Genomic DNA, 19970 nt, shown 5'->3' with positions numbered 1-19970 from the left:
AGTGTGTGCGGGGAGTGCAGTGTGTGTGGGGAGTGCAGTGTGTGTGGGGAGTGCAGTGTGTGTGGGGAGTGCAGTGTGTGCGGGGAGTGCAGTGTGTGGGGGGAGTGCAGTGTGTGCGGGGAGTGCAGTGTGTGCGGGGAGTGCAGTGTGCGCGGGGAGTGCGGGGAGTGCAGTGTGGGCGGGGAGTGCGGTGTGTGCGGGGAGTGCAGTGTGTGCGGGGAGTGCAGTGTGTGCGGGGAGTGCGGGGAGTGCAGTGTGTGCGGGGAGTGCAGTGTGTGCGGGGAGTGCAGTGTGTGGGGGGAGTGCGGTGTGTGCGGGGAGTGCGGTGTGTGCGGGGAGTGCAGTGTGTGCGGGTTGTGCAGTGTCTGCGGGGAGTGCAGTGTGTGCGGGGAGTGCGGTGTGTGCGGGGAGTGCAGTGTGTGGGGGGAGAGCAGTGTGTGCGGGGAGTGCGGTGTGTGCGGGGAGTGCAGTGTGTGGGGGGAGAGCACTGTGTGCGGGGAGTGTAGTGTGTGCGGGGAGTGCAGTGTGTGCGGGTTGTGCAGTGTATGCGGGGAGTGCAGTGTGTGCGGGGAGTGCGGTGTGTGCGGGGAGTGCAGTGTGTGGGGGGAGAGCAGTGTGTGCGGGGAGTGCGATGTGTGCGGGGAGTGCGGTGTGTGGGGGGAGAGCAGTGTGTGCGGGGAGTGCGGTGTGTGCGGGGAGTGCGGTGTGTGTGGGGAGTGCAGTGTGTGGGGGGAGAGCAGTGTGTGCGGGGAGTGCGGTGTGTGCGGGGAGAGCAGTGTGTGGGGGGAGAGCACTGTGTGCGGGGAGTGTAGTGTGTGCGGGGAGTGCAGTGTGTGTGGGGAGTGCAGTGTGTGCGGGGAGTGCAGTGTGTGCGGGGAGAGCACTGTGTGCGGGGAGTGTAGTGTGTGCGGGGAGTGCAGTGTGTGTGGGGAGTGTAGTGTGTGCGGGGAGTGCAGTGTGTGTGGGGAGTGCAGTGTGTGCGGGGAGTGCAGTGTGTGCGGGGAGAGCACTGTGTGCGGGGAGTGCAGTGTGTGCGGGGAGTGCGGGGAGTGCAGTGTGTGCGGGGAGTGCAGTGTGTGCGGGGAGTGCAGTGTGTGGGGGGAGTGCGGTGTGTGCGGGGAGTGCGGTGTGTGCGGGGAGTGCAGTGTGTGCGGGTTGTGCAGTGTATGCGGGGAGTGCAGTGTGTGCGGGGAGTGCGGTGTGTGCGGGGAGTGCAGTGTGTGGGGGGAGAGCAGTGTGTGCGGGGAGTGCGGTGTGTGCGGGGAGTGCAGTGTGTGGGGGGAGAGCACTGTGTGCGGGGAGTGTAGTGTGTGCGGGGAGTGCAGTGTGTGCGGGTTGTGCAGTGTATGCGGGGAGTGCAGTGTGTGCGGGGAGTGCGGTGTGTGCGGGGAGTGCAGTGTGTGGGGGGAGAGCAGTGTGTGCGGGGAGTGCGGTGTGTGCGGGGAGTGCGGTGTGTGGGGGGAGAGCAGTGTGTGCGGGGAGTGCGGTGTGTGCGGGGAGTGCGGTGTGTGTGGGGAGTGCAGTGTGTGGGGGGAGAGCAGTGTGTGCGGGGAGTGCGGTGTGTGCGGGGAGAGCAGTGTGTGGGGGGAGAGCACTGTGTGCGGGGAGTGTAGTGTGTGCGGGGAGTGCAGTGTGTGTGGGGAGTGCAGTGTGTGCGGGGAGTGCAGTGTGTGTGGGGAGTGCAGTGTGTGCGGGGAGTGCAGTGTGTGCGGGGAGAGCACTGTGTGCGGGGAGTGTAGTGTGTGCGGGGAGTGCAGTGTGTGTGGGGAGTGTAGTGTGTGCGGGGAGTGCAGTGTGTGCGGGGAGTGCAGTGTGTGTGGGGAGTGCAGTGTGCGCGGGGAGTGCGGGGAGTGCAGTGTGGGCGGGGAGTGCGGTGTGTGCGGGGAGTGCAGTGTGTGCGGGGAGTGCAGTGTGTGCGGGGAGTGCAGTGTGTGTGGGGAGTGCAGTGTGTGCGGGGAGTGCGGTGTGTGCGGGGAGTGCAGTGTGTGCGGGGAGTGCAGTGTGTGTGGGGAGTGCAGTGTGTGAGGGGAGTGCAGTGTGTGCGGGGAGTGCAGTGTGTGCGGGGAGTGCAGTGTGTGCGGGGAGTGTAGTGTGTGCGGGGAGTGCAGTGTGTGTGGGGAGTGCAGTGTGTGATGGGAGTGCAGTGTGTGCGGGGAGTGCAGTGTGTGCGGGGAGTGCAGTGTGTGTGGGGAGTGCAGTGTGTGCGGGGAGTGCAGTGTGTGCGGGGAGTGCAGTGTGTGCGGGGAGTGCAGTGTGTGCGGGGAGTGCAGTGTGTGCGGGGAGTGCAGTGTGTGAGGGGAGTGCAGTGTGTGCGGGGAGTGCAGTGTGTGCGGGGAGTGCAGTGTGTGTGGGGAGTGCAGTGTGTGCTGGGAGTGCAGTGTGTGCGGGGAGTGCAGTGTGTGTGGGGAGTGCAGTGTGTGTGGGGAGTGCAGTGTGTGCTGGGAGTGCAGTGTGTGCGGGGAGTGCAGTGTGTGCGGGGAGTGCAGTGTGTGCGGGGAGTGCAGTGTGTGAGGGGAGTGCAGTGTGTGAGGGGAGTGCAGTGTGTGCGGGGAGTGCGGTGTGTGCGGGGAGTGCGGTGTGTGCGGGGAGTGCAGTGTGTGCGGGGAGTGCAGTGTGTGCGGGGAGTGCAGTGTGTGCGGGGAGTGCAGTGTGTGCGGGGAGTGCAGTGTGTGCGGGGAGTGCAGTGTGTGAGGGGAGTGCAGTGTGTGCGGGGAGTGCAGTGTGTGCGGGGAGTGCAGTGTGTGCGGGGAGTGCAGTGTGTGTGGGGAGTGCAGTGTGTGGGGGGAGTGCAGTGTGTGTGGGGAGTGCAGTGTGTGTGGGGAGTGCAGTGTGTGGGGGGAGTGCAGTGTGTGCGGGGAGTGCAGTGTGTGTGGGGAGTGCAGTGTGTGTGGGGAGTGCAGTGTGTGCTGGGAGTGCAGTGTGTGCGGGGAGTGCAGTGTGTGCGGGGAGTGCAGTGTGTGCGGGGAGTGCAGTGTGTGCGGGGAGTGCAGTGTGTGCGGGGAGTGCAGTGTGTGCGGGGAGTGCAGTGTGTGCGGGGAGTGCAGTGTGTGCGGGGAGTGCAGTGTGTGCGGGGAGTGCAGTGTGTGCGGGGAGTGCAGTGTGTGCGGGGAGTGCAGTGTGTGCGGGGAGTGCAGTGTGTGCGGGGAGTGCAGTGTGTGCGGGGAGTGCAGTGTGTGCGGGGAGTGCAGTGTGTGGGGGGAGTGCAGTGTGTGGGGGGAGTGCAGTGTGTGCGGGGAGTGCAGTGTGTGGGGGGAGTGCAGTGTGTGCGGGGAGTGCGGTGTGTGCGGGGAGTGCAGTGTGTGCGGGGAGTGCAGTGTGTGCGGGGAGTGCGGTGTGTGCGGGGAGTGCAGTGTGTGCGGGGAGTGCAGTGTGTGCGGGGAGTACAGTGTGTGCGGGGAGTGCAGTGTGTGCGGGGAGTGCAGTGTGTGGGGGGAGTGCAGTGTGTGCGGGGAGTGCAGTGTGTGCGGGGAGTACAGTGTGTGCGGGGAGTGCAGTGTGTGGGGGGAGAGCAGTGTGTGCGGGGATTGCAGTGTGCGGGGAGTGCAGTGTGTGCGGGGAGTGCAGTGTGTGCGGGGAGTACAGTGTGTGCGGGGAGTGCAGTGTGTGGGGGGAGAGCAGTGTGTGCGGGGAGTGCAGTGTGTGCGGGGAGTGCAGTGTGTGCGGGGAGTACAGTGTGTGCGGGGAGTGCAGTGTGTGGGGGGAGAGCAGTGTGTGCGGGGAGTGCAGTGTGCGCGGGGAGTGCAGTGTGTGCGGGGAGTGCGGTGTGTACGGGGAGTGCAGTGTGTGTGGGGAGTGCAGTGTGTGTGGGGAATGCAGTGTGTGCGGGGAGTGCGGTGTGTGCGGGGAGTGCAGTGTGTGCGGGGAGTGCAGTGTGTGCGGGGAGTACAGTGTGTGCGGGGAGTGCAGTGTGTGGGGGGAGAGCAGTGTGTGCGGGGAGTGCAGTGTGCGCGGGGAGTGCAGTGTGTGCGGGGAGTGCGGTGTGTACGGGGAGTGCAGTGTGTGTGGGGAGTGCAGTGTGTGTGGGGAGTGCAGTGTGTGCGGGGAGTGCGGTGTGTACGGGGAGTGCAGTGTGTGCGGGGAGTGCAGTGTGTGTGGGGAGTGGGGAAGTATCTGGCAGGTCGAGTCCGTGAACGCCGGCACCATGTTGTGCCGCGCGACCGCTGCAGGTTGTCGCCGAGCACACGCGCGGCCACAGACCCGGCCACTCTCTGACATTTTTTATCGTGGGAGCCGGGATTTTAAGGTGGCACGGCAGCGAGCCCCTCACCGGTCGCAGCATCGACGAGGGGGCGGGATTTTAACGTGGCACGGCAGCGAGCCCCTCACCGGTCGCAGCATCGACGAGGGGGCGGGATTTTAAGGTGGCACGGCAGCGAGCCCCTCACCGGTCGCAGCATCGACGAGGGGGCGGGATTTTAACGTGGCACGGCAGCGAGCCCCTCACCGGTCGCAGCATCGCGAAGGGGCGGCACCAATTTATTTTGACGTAAAATGCCTGGAAATCGTGGAATCCAATCTTTAGTCTCTGAAATGGAGAATCGTGCCGCTGGCCTTTGTATCATCCCTATTTTAAGCACTTCATCTTTGCCAGCTGCGTTTACGCCTGCCCAGGGTTTAATCTGTCTGATTCCCTGAACCTCTCCGTCTTTCTCTCTCTTTCCTACTTTAAGTTCCCCCCCCATTTAAAAATCTTCCCTTTTCAACGATGCCATTGGCCATCTGTCCGAGCAGAAACATAGGAACATCAGACATAGGGGGCGAAATTCTCCAGTATCGGCGCGATGTCCGCCGACCGGCGCCCAAAACGGCGCAAATCAGTCGGGCATCGCGCCACCCCAAAGGTGCGGAATCCTCCGCATCTTGGGGGGCCGAGCCCCAACCTTAAGGGGCTAGGCCCGCGCCGGACTAATTTCCGCCCCGCCAGCTGGCGGAAAAAGCCTTTGGTGCCCCGCCAGCTGGCGCGGAAATGACATCTCCGGGCGGCGCATGCGCGGGAGCGTCAGCGGCCGCTCACGGCATCCCCGCGCATGCGCTGTGGAGGGAGTCTCTTCCGCCTCCGCCATGGTGGAGACCGTGGCGAAGGCGGAAGGAAAAGAGTGCCCCCACGGCACAGGCCCGCCCGCGGATCGGTGGGCCCCGATCGCGGGCCAGGCCACCGTGGGGGTACCCCCCGGGGCCAGATCGCCCCGCGCCCCCCCCAGGACCCCGGAGCCCGCCTGCGCCGCCTTGTCCCGCCGGTAAGGTAGGTGGTTTAATCTATGCCGGCGGGACAAGCATTCTAGCAGCGGGACTTCGGCCCATGCAGGCCGGAGAATCGCGGGTGGGGGGGAGGCCCGCCAACGGCAGGGCGCGATTCCCGCCCCTGCTGAATATCCGGTGCCGGAGAATTCGACAACCGGCGGGGGCGGGATTCACGCCAGCCCCCGGCGATTCTCCGACCCGGCGGGGGGTCGGAGAATCTCGCCCAGGAGCAGGAGGAGGCCATTCGGCCCTTTGAACTTGCTCTGCCATCCTGTTAGCTAACTAACCCTTTATCCAGGCTAATATCTAACCCCCGACACCATATGCTTTTATCCTGTGCTGTAACCTTTGATGCGGCACCTTACCAAAGACATTTTGGAAATCACATCTACAGGTTCTCCTTTATTGGTTCTGCTTGCTCCTTTCTGAAAGAACATTATTAAATCTGTTAAACATGATTTCACTTTCAAAAACTCTGCTTTAACCCCCTTAATAACGGACTCTCGCAATTTCCCTTTGTCAGATGTCAGGCCCACAGTTTCTTGGTTTGTGTCTCCCACATTATACACATTCACACCTATCTGTGTAATGTTTATCACATTATACACATTCACACCTATCTGTGTAATGTTTATCACATTATACACATTCACACCTATCTGTGTAATGTTTATCACATTATACACATTCACATCTATCTGTGTAATGTTTATCACATTATACACATTCACATCTATCTGTGTAATGTTTATCACATTATACACATTCACATCTATCTGTGTAATGTTTATCACATTATACACATTCACATCTATCTGTGTAATGTTTATCACATTATACACATTCACACCTATCTGTGTAATGTTTATCACATTATACACATTCACACCTATCTGCGTAATGTTTATCACATTATACACATTCACATCTATCTGTGTAATGTTTATCACATTATACACATTCACATCTATCTGTGTAATGTTTATCACATTATACACATTCACACCTATCTGTGTAATGTTTATCACATTATACACATTCACATCTATCTGTGTAATGTTTATCACATTATACACATTCACATCTATCTGTGTAATGTTTATCACATTATACACATTCACATCTATCTGTGTAATGTTTATCACATTATACACATTCACACCTATCTGTGTAATGTTTATCACATTATACACATTCACATCTATCTGCGTAATGTTTATCACATTATACACATTCACACCTATCTGTGTAATGTTTATCACATTATACATATTCACATCTATCTGTGTAATGTTTATCGCATTATACATATTCACATCTATCATAGAATTTCATAGAATTTACAGTGCAGAAGGAGGCCATTCGGCCCATCGAGTCTGCACCGACTCTTGGAAAGAGCACCCTACCCAAGGTCAACACCGCCACCCTATCCCCATAACCCAGCAACCCCACCCAACATGAAGGGCAAATTTGGACACTAAGGGCAATTTATCATGGCCAATCCACCTAACCTGCACATCTTTGGACTGTGGGAGGAAACCGGAGCACCCGGAGGAAACCCACGCACACACGGGGAGGATGTGCAGACTCCGCACAGACAGTGACCCAAGCTGGAATCGAACCTGGGACCCTGGAGCTGTGAAGCAATTGTGCTATCCACAAGGCTACCGTGCTGCCCGTGTAATGTTTATCACATTATACATATTCACATCTATCTGTGTTAACAATGCATTTTTTTTTAGAAATGCATTCAGATAAAAAGCCTTGAACTTTGTCTATTACCATTATTATTCTCTGGTCTTAACTGCTGGTGCTGATCGGTTTGTACTCTGTGTCCCTTCCTGTCCCTTCCTGTCCCTCTGGTTACTCCTACCCAAATTAATACCCTGCTGGCTTAACTCACTGCTTTTCTTCAACTGACCACAACTCCTCTCACATGACCCCTTCCCCCCACCCGCCCATTGACATTCTGTTCCCTCTGTTCCAGACTAGTTCCACGATTTGACAGAACACTGGTCCCAGTGTAGTTCAGGTGATGTCCAGCCCAACATTCCAGCTCCAGCTCCACATCCTGATCTCAGTGCCCTATGAATGGAAGCTCATTTCTCCCACTCCAATCTTTGATCCTTAATCCAGAGGTTATTACCATTGAGGTTCTGCTTTCTAATGGAGCCTCCAGCTGTTCATAATCCTCAAACATGACGACCGGAACTCTCCGCCTGCTGGGAATCTCTGATCCCGCCGGCCGCGCACCCTCGCCCGCAGGTTTCCCGGTGGTGTGCGGTGGCTTCGTTGGGAAGTCCCGTTGACAAGCAGCGGGAAAGAGAACACCACCACCAGCTAATGGTGCATTGTCGAGAAACATAACTGGGGAACCGGACAATTCAGCCCAGCATCTTCCCTAGTCTGATCTATGTCGTTGGCACCCATGTGGTCCATGACAACAGGACTCACCCCTCTCACTTCAAGTTCCTCCCTAATCCAGAGTAAATATTCCCAATACTGGCACACAGTCATCTGGATTCGTACACTTGGTGCTGGGAACGGTGTCTATCCCCCTGTCTATATTGTCCACTACTATTACAACATTCCTACTTTCCACTTGAATGTCTTCCAGTGCCACAGAACCATGGGCATTTTGTTCATCCACCTTGCAGTCCTACTCCTATCCATACAGCTGGAAGAACATCAAACCTTGTTGGACAATTGCAAAGACTGATGCTCCTCCACTTGTACCTTCTCAAGACCCTTAACTGACTCACTGGCAGCCTTACCATCCTGTCCCTGACTATTGACCAAATCAGACCACCCTATAAAAAGGGCTGTGACTGCGTCCTGCAACAAAGTGCCCAGGCAACCCACGCCCTCCCTGATGCTTTGCAGTGTCTGCAGCTCAGCCTCCAGTTTATTGACCCTGAGCGAAAGCTCCTGCAGTCACGGACACTGACTGCAGATCGGGTTGCCTTGGATCACACGCACATCCATCAGCTCCCACATACTGCAGCTGCAACACATCACCTGCTCTGCCATCCTTATCATGCGTTATTACATTTATTTTGCCTTATCATGTTTTAACTAAGAATCGTTGTTACTCCTGAACTTTTAAAGATGAGCAAAAGAAATACTCATCAACCAATAAATGACTTGTTTCCTTCTGAAGTCACACTATGATATTAGTTCTGGGTGCCACAGACTGATCCAACTCTTCTCACTCCCCCTGTCCCGCTCTCCTCCCATGCTCTTTGTCTCCTTGTGTGGCTCCATGAAAAATGTTTGATAACACTCCTGTGAATCACTTAACATAAATGCGTGTTGTTTTTCAATGATTTGAAATGTTTGGAAGTTCAATCCAATGACCTTAAAATGACATCTGGTGCTCGGAGCTCGCCTGTGTTTTCTCCACTCAATACCTGAAATGAATTCTTGTTTTGTTAAATATTTTGGATTTTGACAGGGAATTGTAAGGATGAAATTATGGAAAGTGCAAAGGAGCTGAATGAACATGCTGCATCCAAATGACAAGGTTTGCTGAATTATTCCAGCTTCTAGAATTCTGCATATTGCGACGTGTTCATTGACTTCTTAGATTCCTGAAGTCAGCAACTTCTCTCAAACAGTTTCCTCTGAAAACTCTTATCGGGAAACATTTGTTCTGCTAAAATAATTTAAAATAACCATTGCAGTCAGTGCATTTAGGGGAGGCAGCGCTGTGGTGGTATTGTCACTGGCCGAGTATTGCAGACACCCAGCGTAATACTCTGGGGACCAGGGTGCTAATCCCATCACCGCAGAATGTGAAATTTGAATTCAACAAAAAGAAAATCTGGAATTGAAAGTCTAATGATGACCATGAAACCACCGTCATAAAAACCCGCCTGGTTCATTGATCTCCTTCAGGGAAGGAGATTTTCCACCCTCTGCAGTCTGGCTGACATGTGACTCCAGATACACAGTAGCCAGTTTGACTCTTAATTACCTTCTGAAATGGCCAAGCAAGTCACTCAGTTTTAGGGGCAGTTAGAACATAGAACATAGAACAATACAGCGCAGTACAGGCCCTTCGGCCCACGATGTTGCACCGAAACAAAAGCCATCTAACCTACACTATGCCATTATCATCCATATGTTTATCCAATAAACTTTTAAATGCCCTCAATGTTGGCGAGTTCACTACTGTAGCAGGTAGGGCATTCCACGGCCTCACTACTCTTTGCGTAAAGAACCTACCTCTGACCTCTGTCCTATATCTATTACCCCTCAGTTTAAAGTTATGTCCCCTCGTGCCAGCCATATCCATCCGCGGGAGAAGGCTCTCACTGTCCACCCTATCCAACCCCCTGATCATTTTGTATGCCTCTATTAAGTCTCCTCTTAACCTTCTTCTCTCCAACGAAAACAACCTCAAGTCCATCAGCCTTTCCTCATAAGATTTTCCCTCCATACCAGGCAACATCCTGGTAAATCTCCTCTGCACCCGCTCCAAAGCCTCCATGTCCTTCCTATAATGCGGTGACCAGAACTGCACGCAATACTCCAAATGCGGCCGTACCAGAGTTCTGTACAGCTGCAACATGACCTCCCGACTCCAGAACTCAATCCCTCTACCAATAAAGGCCAACACTCCATAGGCCTTCTTCACAACCCTATCAACCTGGGTGGCAACTTTCAGGGATCTATGTACATGGACACCTAGATCCCTCTGCTCATCCACACTTTCAAGAACTTTACCATTAGCCAAATATTCCGCATTCCTGTTATTCCTTCCAAAGTGAATCACCTCACACTTCTCTACATTAAACTCCATTTGCCACCTCTCAGCCCAGCTCTGCAGCTTATCTATATCCCTCTGTAACCTGCTACATCCTTCCACACTATCGACAACACCACCGACTTTAGTATCGTCTGCAAATTTACTCACCCACCCTTCTGCGCCTTCCTCTAGGTCATTGATAAAAATGACAAACAGCAACGGCCCCAGAACAGATCCTTGTGGTACTTCACTTGTGAACATTTCCCATCAACCACCACCCTCTGTCTTCTTTCAGCTAGCCAATTCTGATCCACATCTCTAAATCACCCTCAATCCCCAGCCTCCGTATTTTTTGCAATAGCCTACCGTGGGGAACCTTATCAAATGCTTTGCTGAAATCCATATACACCACATCAACTGCTCTACCCTCGTCTACCTGTTCAGTCACCTTCTCAAAGAACTCAATAAGGTTTGTGAGGCATGACCTACCCTTCACAAAGCCATGCTGACTATCCCTGATCATATTATTCCTATCTAGATGATTATAAATCTTGTCTCTTATAATCCCCTCCAAGACTTTACCCACTACAGACGTGAGGCTCACCAGTCTATAGTTGCCGGAATGGACAATAAATGCTGGCCCAGCCACCAATGCCCACATCCCATGAATTAATTAAATAATTACAGAGCAAGATCCCAATTGTTGTCAATTTATGAGCAGACTTTCCCACGTGCCAAATGACAATGTTGAAGGAAATTGTTCTAAAAAATAGATTTAACATGGCTGTAAACCTTTGACGGGAGGTCTTGGGGCTCAGTCCCTGTCTCTGAGCCGGAAGCTCTGCGTTCGAGGCCATTCATAACACGCCCAACAGATAATTATCAACGTTGCAAATTTCTCCAACACCCAATGGCAGTGTGTAAGAGTGGGTCAGCCATGCTTGATGTGGAGTGGCACGTTTCAAGCTGTAAGCCTCTGGTGACAAGTGGAGCCACCTGCTCCAGGAAAGAGGCCGGAATGGGAACAGATGGAAGGAAGTCTGCCTTGTGCACCATTAGGCTCAGGAAGAGGAAACAAATCAGATGGCAGTAGGCTGGAAACACCACTTCAGACAGTTATGTGAGGCTGGACCTGGCTAACTGTGGTCACACTGCTTTGGAAATATTGTGTGATGTGCTTGACTCACTCGTAGATGTCAATAATTGATGCTTGTTGAAAACGAATGGGCCAAATGTCTAATTAGGAAGGAATCTAACTGCATCTGTCTTGAGTTAGACTTGCCCTTGTATGTTTAGGTTTGTAATTATCTTTGTGTGTCAGATTGCTGAAAGTGTGAGCAAATGACATTGTACCAAACATCTGGGATCTGAGTGAACTTTGAAAGTAACAGCCTATCGCCATCAATCAGATTGAAGGTTTGAGAAAAGACCAACACAAGGACTGACAAGGAATGTATATTAACAAACATGAATTCAATGTCAAACTGGCTACAGAAAGAAAAATGAAGAGGCAAAGAAAGCTTGGATTAAGAAATTTAAATTTGAACCTAATTTATTGTCACGTGTTCCAATGTACAGTGAAAAGTATTGTTCTGCGTATATTCCAGACCGATCATTCCATACATGAAAAACAGAGGACATCCATAAATACACAATGTAAACACACAGACACAGGCATCGGGTGAAGCACACGGAGTGTAGTACTGCTCAGTAGAGATGTGCGGAGCAATCAGGTCAGTCCATAAGAGGGTCGTTTAGGAGTCTGGTGACAGTGGGGAAGAAGCTGTTTTTGAGTCTGTTCGTGCGTGTTCTCAGACTTCTGTATCTTCTGCCCGATGGAAGAAGTTGGAAGAGTGAGTAAGCCGGGTGGGAGGGGTCTTTGATTATGCTGCCCGCTTTCCCCAGGCAGCGGGAGGTGTAAATGGAGTCAATGGATGGGAGGCAGGTTCGTGTGATGGACTGGGCAGTGTTCACGACTCTCTGAAGTTTCTTGCGGTCCTGGGCCGAGCAGTTGCCATACCAGGCTGTGATGCAGCCCGATAGGATGCTTTCTATGGTGCATCTGTAAAAGTTGGTAAGAGTCAGTGTGGACATGCAAAATTTCCTTAGTTTCCTGAGGAAGTATAGGCGCTGTTGCGTTTTCTTGATCATAGCATCGACATGAATGGACCAGGACAGATTTTTGGAGATGTGCACCCCTAGGAATTTGAAACTGCTAACCATCTCCACCTCGGCCCCGTTGATGATGACAGGGGTGTGTACAGTACTTTGCTTCCTGAAGTCAATGACCAGCTCCTTGGTTTTGCTGATGTTGAGGGAGAGATTGTTGTCACACCACTAGATTCTCTAGCTCCCTCCTGTACTCTGACTCATCATTGTTCGAGATCTGACCCACGACGGTCGTGTCATCAGCAAACTTGTAGGTGGAGTTGGAGCCAAATTTTGCCACAGTCGTGTGTGTACAGCGAGGCTAAGTACGCAGCCCTGCATATTAAATGGATAAATGTGAGTCCATTCATAGAATCCCCACAGTGCAGGAGGAGGCCATTTGGCCCATCGAGTCTGCACCTACCTTTGGAAAGAATATCCTATCTCGGCCCATTCCGCCATCCTACCATGTAACCCCATAACCCCACCTTTCCTTTGGACACCAAGGGACAATTTAACGTGGCCAATTCACCTAACCTGCACATCTTTGGAGTGTCGGAGGAAACCGGAGCACCCGGAGGAAACCCACGCAGACACAGAGAGAACGTGCAGACTCCTCACAGTCAGTGACCCAAACAGAAAGCATTGGTCGGTATTCACCTGCTTGTCCAGCCAGGACCACCCAACCTGTTTGCACAAAACGTTGTGTCCAATACGAACCAATCAGGCATGAATCTTTAGTCAATCCTTTTAAAACGTGGTCACAACTGAGCTGTTAAGATGGCTGCCACAAATCATGTGACTTTTGGCATTTGCACAGTATAAAGTCTTTGGTGAATTCCTTTCCTAATTCAATATGGATATAGGTGAGAGTGCCTTTAATAACCCTAGCTGAGGCCAGGCTCGGCAAATAAAGGTTTATTCTTGAACAGAAAAGAAGTCTCAGCCATGGCCTACAACTCTATTGTCCCAGCCCGGGATCATCGGGAACTCCACTCAGGGGCACTGTATTCAAGGTTCCACTTGTGATCCCCTATTGGACAGGCTTCACCCGCTCAATAAGGGAACTCGTACTCCACGAACCCTACTGGGCGATCGATCAATCATCGTCCATTGTCTTGTTGGGGTTGTAACAGTACCTCACGGCTATTTGTGGAATTCGGCATTCTTATTGATACCGAAAGACTGTGGAGTTTCCAGACAGCCTGTTTCCATGTTTCTTACAGGACAGAAGAGGTCGTAACCCAATGGCCGCAATCAACTTCCATTGTATCATGATGGCCTCCACCATCCAAACTAGACTAGGTAGGCCTCAGACATGGGCCAGAATTCTCTGAAATCCCGGCCAAGTGTTGACGCTGGTGTCAAAACCGGCGGGAGCGACGCTGGCGTCAACGGGCCTCCAGGCCCAGGCATTCTCCCCTTCCTCAGGGGCTAGAACGGCGGCAAAGTGCTGTGCGCTGCTCCGGCTGCGAAAGCTGGCTCGCCAAGGCCAGCGAGGGTTCGCGCATGCGCGCGCCACGGCCGTCTCCGCGCCGGCCCCCGGGCAATATGGCGGAGTCCTACAGGGGACCCCCCCGGAATGAGCCGATCGGTTGCCCCCAATCTCGGGCCTGGCCACTGTGGAGGACCCCCCGGAGTCGGCTCCCCTCCGCCCCCCCACCAGGACGGCCCCCGCAGCCAGAACTCCGAGGTCCCGCCGGGTAGGACCACACGTAAACGACGCCGGCGGAACTCGGCCCACCAAGCATGGTGAATGGCCGGGGGGGGCGCTTTCAATGGCCCCCGACCGGCGCTGTGGCGACTGCGCCCGTGTGATTGGTGCCGATCGGAGAATCCCGGCCGTGATAAACCAGTGATCATGTGATTGAAGTTGGTATTAGGGACTGACCCTTATTACACAGCACCCAGCTAATCAACCAGAACTATCAGTTGTCAGCCAGTCTGAGAACCAGGGGCGACATTCTCCGACCCCCCGCCGCGGAAATGTCATTTCCGCGCCAGCTGGCGGGGCAACAAAGGCCGTTTCCGCCAGCTGGCGGGGCGGAAATTCCTCCGGCGTCGGCCTAGCCCCTCAACGTTGGGGCTCGGCCCCCAAAGGTGCGGAGCATTCCGCACCTTTGGGGCGGCGCGATGCCCGTCTGATTGCCGCCGTTTTGGGCGCCAGTCGGCGGACATCGCGCCGTTTCGGGAGAATTTCGCCCCAGATTCTGAAACTTCCATTTTAAATTCAGCTGAGAACAAACATCCTTAATATTTTACTACAAGAAACCTGACACCCTGCCGTGAACACTTAACTTTACAAGGCCCTTACTTTAACTTTAAACCATCAGATTCATTCAAGAAACCACAGGCCTACCACATGGGAGATGGGAAATCAAAAATCAGAGGCTGAATTAATTGTAAAAGAGTTATCTTTGATCAAACCCAATGTGTGTGTGTGTTAATTCAGGGTAAATGTATGAGAATATATGTGAGAAATATGAGAATGACTAGAGCGAAGGTAGGTCTGATCAAGGACAGTAGCAGGAGATTATGTATTGAGTCTGAAGAGATAGGAGAGGTCTTGAACGAGTACTTTTCTTCAGTATTTACAAATGAGAGGGGCCATATTGTTGGAGAGGACAGTGTGAAACAGACAGGTAAGCTCGAGGAAATACTTGTTAGGAAGGAAGATGTGTTGGGCATTTTGAAAAACTTGAGGATAGACAAGTCCCCCGGGCCTGACGGGTTATATCTAAGGATTCTATGGGAAGCAAGAGATGAAATTGCAGAGCCGTTGGCAATGATCTTTTCGTCCTCACTGTCAACAGGGGTGGTACCAGTGGATTGGAGAGTGGTGAATGTCGTGCCCCTGTTCAAAAAAGAGACTAGGGATAACCCTGGGAATTACAGGCCAGTTAGTCTTACTTCGGTGGTTGGCAAAGTCATGGAAAGGGTACTGAAGGATAGGATTTCTGGGCATCTGGACAGACACTGCTTGATTAGGGATAGTCAGCACGGATTTGTGAGGGGTAGGTCTTGCCTTACAAGTCTTATTGAATTCTTTGAGGATGTGGATGAAGGTAAAGCAGTGGATGGAGTGTACATGGATTTTAGTAAGGCATTTGATAAGGTTCCCCATGGTAGGCTTATGCAGAAAGTAAGGAGGCATGGGATAGTGGGAAATTTGGCCAGTTGGATGACGAACTGGCTAACCGATAGAAGTCAGAGAGTGGTGGTGGATGGCAAATATTCAGCCTGGATCCCAGTTACCAGTGACGTACCGCAGGGATCAGTTCTGGGTCCTCTGCTGTTTGTGATTTTCATTAATGACTTGGATGAGGGAGTTGAAGGGTGGGTCAGTAAATTTGCAGACGATACGAAGATTGGTGGAGTTGTGGATAGTGAGGAGGGCTGTTGTCGGCTGCAAAGAGACATAGATAGGATGCAGAGCTGGGCTGAGAAGTGGCAGATGGAGTTTAACACTGAAAAGTGTGAGGTTGTCCATTTTGGAAGGACAAATATGAATGCGGAATACAGGGTTAACGGTAGAGTTCTTGGCAATGTGGAGGAGCAGAGAGATCTTGGGGTCTATGTTCATACATCTTTGAAAGTTGCCACTCAAGTGGATAGAGCTGTGAAGAAGGCCTATGGTGTGCTAGCGTTCATTAACAGAGGGATTGAATTTAAGAGCTGTGAGGTGATGATGCAGCTGTACAAAACTTTGGTAAGGCCACATTTGGAGTACTGTGTACAGTTCTGGTTGCCTCATTTTAGGAAGGATGTGGAAGCTTTGGAAAAGGTGCAAAGGAGATTTACCAGGATGTTGCCTGGAATGGAGAGTAGGTCTTACGAGGAAAGGTTGAGGGTGCTAGGCCTTTTCTCATTAGAACGGAGAAGGATGAGGGGTGACTTGATAGAGGTTTATAAGATGATCAGGGGAATCGATAGAGTAGACAGTCAGAGATTTTTTCCCCCGGTGGAACAAACCATTACAAGGGGACATAAATTTAAGGTGAAAGGTGGAAGATGTAGGGGGGATGTCAGAGGTAGGTTCTTTACCCAGAGAGTAGTGGGGGCATGGAATGCACTGCCTGTGGAAGTAGTTGAGTCGGAAACATTAGGGACCTTCAAGCAACTATTGGATAGGTATATGGATTACGGTAGAATGATATAGTGTAGATTAATTTGTTCTTAAGGGCAGCACAGTAGCATTGTGGATAGCACAATTGCTTCACAGCTCCAGGGTCCCAGGTTCGATTCCGGCTTGGGTCATTGTCTGTGCGGAGTCTGCACGTCCTCCCTGTGTGTGCGTGGGTTTCCTCCGGGTGCTCCGGTTTCCTCTCACAGTCCAAAGATATGCAGGTTATGTGGATTGGCTGTGATAAATTGCCCTTAGTGTCCAAAATTGCCCTTAGTGTTGGGTGGGGTTGCTGGGTTGTGGGGATAGGGTGGAGGTGTTGACCTTGGGTAGGGTGCTCTTTCCAGGAGCCGGTGCAGACTCATTGGGCCGAATGGCCTCCTTCTGCACTGTAAATTCTATGATAATCTATGATTAATCTAGGTCAAAGGTTCGGCACAACATCGTGGGCCGAAGGGCCTGTTCTGTGCTGTATTTTTCTATGTTCTATGTAATAAATAACTTTCTGTATTTTAAACTCACAAAAGCTTGCTGCCAAATTATTTAAGCGAAATACACACACCACACGTAAGAAAGGTCTCGCCTCATTTCATACAAAACATAATGATTACACGCAGTAGGAAAGCAGATACGTTCTGTTCATGACAAATATCTTGGAGGACATTGGAAATTATGAAAGACCTTGCTCCATTGTGACAGATCTTATCGATAGGCCAGGCTGGCTGTGTGGTCTGGGTGGATTCGTCTCGGCACAGATGCTGCAATCATTCAAGAGGCAGCTGGATGTGGTGAGACCAGAGGTTCCAATGAAAAGATGAGGCAGATGAACCATATGGCCATGTTCGTCTGTCTTCGGGTTCCCTGTAGTATTGTAGATGTGACTGCTCAGGTATTTAATTAATGCGGTGACAACAGGAGGTTGACTTGGTTACAAATTTCCATTGCGAGCTTGATTATCCTGTCGTGGACTTGACCTCCAATAGACAGTCCCTATCAATGACTATTTTGTCATTCGACAACTGACAAGTGCTGATTTGAGCTTGTTAACTCAACATCGAATGAGGTACCCCATACAAGCACTATGAGGAGCGAGCAGTACAACTTGTCCCACACGCAGTACATAGTGGATAAAAGCTGCATCCCAGTCACAAGTATTCTTGGTTCTTCATTAACATTTTATTCAGAACTCGGTAAGATGGAATTTGAAGTGAAAATCTTTATTTGAACATGGCACTGGTATCTTTTGCAAGCCAGCAACCGCTGCTGGCTCATCCAGGGAGAAACCTATCATGCAGACTGACCCTCCCAGAATAAGGAATTTACAACAGTGGCTGGATCGCAAAGACTGGAAAATAATAAATAACATGTCTTATCTATAGAGAAACATAATAAATGTAGGAAGTAAATTAAGCTATTATTCATTGGCCTCATCTAGTGGTTAAATTACTTGGAGCTTTGTCCTGGGGAGATGCACAATTAAACCATCAATCTATGACATCATTGAGCTCAATTAAATACGATTGCTTGTTTCAGTGAATGAGTATTGAATTGGCATTTCGGTTTTCCGACATTAATCTCTCAATATCTTGCAATGTACGTCTTGGCGTCGTAATTAAAATCAACTATATTAAAGGTTCATACAATTAGAACACCACATTCCTTTGCCTTGTTTCATTAACTGAGGCTCTAACTCAATTTCAAGTAAGCTGTTTAGCTCTTATGTTAAGATGCATGAGAGGAATGTGTACTCTATATTAATGTTATGCAACCTGTATAACCTGTGTATGCTTTTTTTAAAAAGTATATTATTAATTTATTCATTCCGTTGCATCAACAGCTGTTAAGCTTCCTTGAAATTGTTTGATGACAGGCAAAGGTTTGTTCAAACAATTGTGACAAAGGTCATCAGATTCTATCTCATTCTGTCTTCTTTGCAATATTGCAGAGCAGGGAGGATCAGAGAATGAGACAGCCTCTTGTGTCCGTGCAAGAGAATGGGATGACTCGGTTTGAGCATGAATAGCTTGACGTATTTTCTCATTGAGTAATACTTTACATTGTGAATGTTATTGTCATGTTAAGCAGCACCTCCATGATGCACAATCAATACTCTTGAGACCACGAGGAGTCATATCGATTCAGCTTTAATCAGATAGAACTGTACCCAGCAGCGATGTTACAGAAGTGAAGGCTGCTGGGACGGCACCGGTTCTTATACCCCACCTATCAGGGCGGGGCTATGTATATTACCCAATGGTAGATCCCGCGGTCTAGCCAATGGTCATTCCTCTCTCAGGTACAGCAATACCTGGTATTACCACACTCCACTAATACTGTGATTTTCATTTCAACATTTCCCTGGCTAGTTCAACAATTTACATGTCTGTTTATCCAACTTGCATTTAATTTGTCCCCTCAAATTAAAATTCTATGTAACTTAATTTTTTATGTCGCAGCTTTGATTGTGTGGCGGGTAGAACCGTTTAGCATTGTCACCGAGCTTCCAAATTCAAACAAAGAACAAAGAAATGTACAGCACAGGAACAGGCCCTTTGGCCCTCCAAGCCCGTGCCGACCATGCTGCCCGACTAAACTACAATCTTCTACACTTCCTGGGTCCGTATCCCTCTATTCCATCCTATTCATGTATTTGTCAAGATGCCCCTTAAATGTCACTATCGTCCCTGCTTCCACCACCTCCTCCGGTAGCGAGTTCCAGGCACCCACTACCCTCTGCGTAAAAAACTTGCCTCGTACATCTACTCTAAACCTTGCCTCTCTCACCTTAAACCTATGCCCCCCAGTAATTGACCCCTCTACCCTGGGGAAAAGCCTCTGACTATCCACTCTGTCTATGCCCCTCATAATTTTGTAGACCTCTATCAGGTCACCCCTCAACCTCCTTTGTTCCAGTGAGAACAAACCGATTTTATTCAACCGCTCCTCATAGCTAATGCCCTCCATACCAGGCAACATCCTGGTAAATCTCTTTTGCACCCTCTCTAAAGCCTCCACATCCTTCTGGCAGTGTGGCGACCAGAATTGAACACTATACTCCAAGTGTGGCCTAACTAAGGTTCTATACAGCTGCAACATGACTTGCCAATTCTTATACTCAATGCCCCGGCCAATGAAGGCAAGCATGCCATATGCCTTCTTGACTACCTTCTCCACCTGTGTTGCCCCTTTCAGTGACCTGTGGACCTGTACTCCTAGATCTTTTTGACTTTCAATACTCTTGAGTGTTCTACCGTTCACTGTATATTCCCTACCTGCATTAGACCTTCCAAAATGTATTACCTCACATTTGTCCGGATTAAACTCCATCTGCCATCTCTCCGCCCAAGTCTCCAAACGATCTAAATCCTGCTGTATCCTCTGACAGTCCTCATCGCTATCCGCAATTCCACCAACCTTTGTGTCGTCTGCAAACTTACTAATCAGACCAGTTACATTTTCCTCCAAATCATTTATATATACTACAAACAGCAAAGGTCCCAGCACTGATCCCTATGGAACACCACTGGTCACAGCCCTCCAATTAGAAAAGCATCCTTCCATTGCTACTCTCTGCCTTCTATGACCTAGCCAGTTCTGTATCCACCTTGCCAACTCACCCCTGATCCCGAGTGACTTCACCTTTTGTACTAGTCTACCATGAGGGACCTTGTCAAAGGCCTTACTGAAGTCCATATAGACAACATCTAC

General features: G+C 51.0%; 1 protein-coding gene and 1 long non-coding RNA gene across 4 annotated transcripts in view; one reads left to right on the top strand and one right to left on the bottom strand.

The window, feature by feature from the left end:
- Window positions 1-19970, top strand: part of LOC140384761 (SH3 and multiple ankyrin repeat domains protein 2-like) — a 1513496-nt gene that overhangs the window by 183422 nt on the left and 1310104 nt on the right. The gene's annotated exons all lie outside the window — the stretch shown is intronic.
- LOC140384953 (uncharacterized) overlaps window positions 11526-19970 on the bottom strand; it is a 58094-nt gene continuing 49649 nt past the window's right edge. Inside the window, exon 4 of the long non-coding RNA XR_011933241.1 lies at window positions 11526-12475. This is a non-coding gene — a long non-coding RNA (uncharacterized lncRNA). The remainder of the gene's footprint in view (window positions 12476-19970) is intronic.

Source organism: Scyliorhinus torazame, chromosome 10, assembly GCF_047496885.1.
Source record: "Scyliorhinus torazame isolate Kashiwa2021f chromosome 10, sScyTor2.1, whole genome shotgun sequence".
NCBI classification, from domain to species: Eukaryota; Metazoa; Chordata; class Chondrichthyes; order Carcharhiniformes; family Scyliorhinidae; genus Scyliorhinus; species Scyliorhinus torazame.
This window is presented reverse-complemented; position numbering and strand designations above follow the sequence as displayed.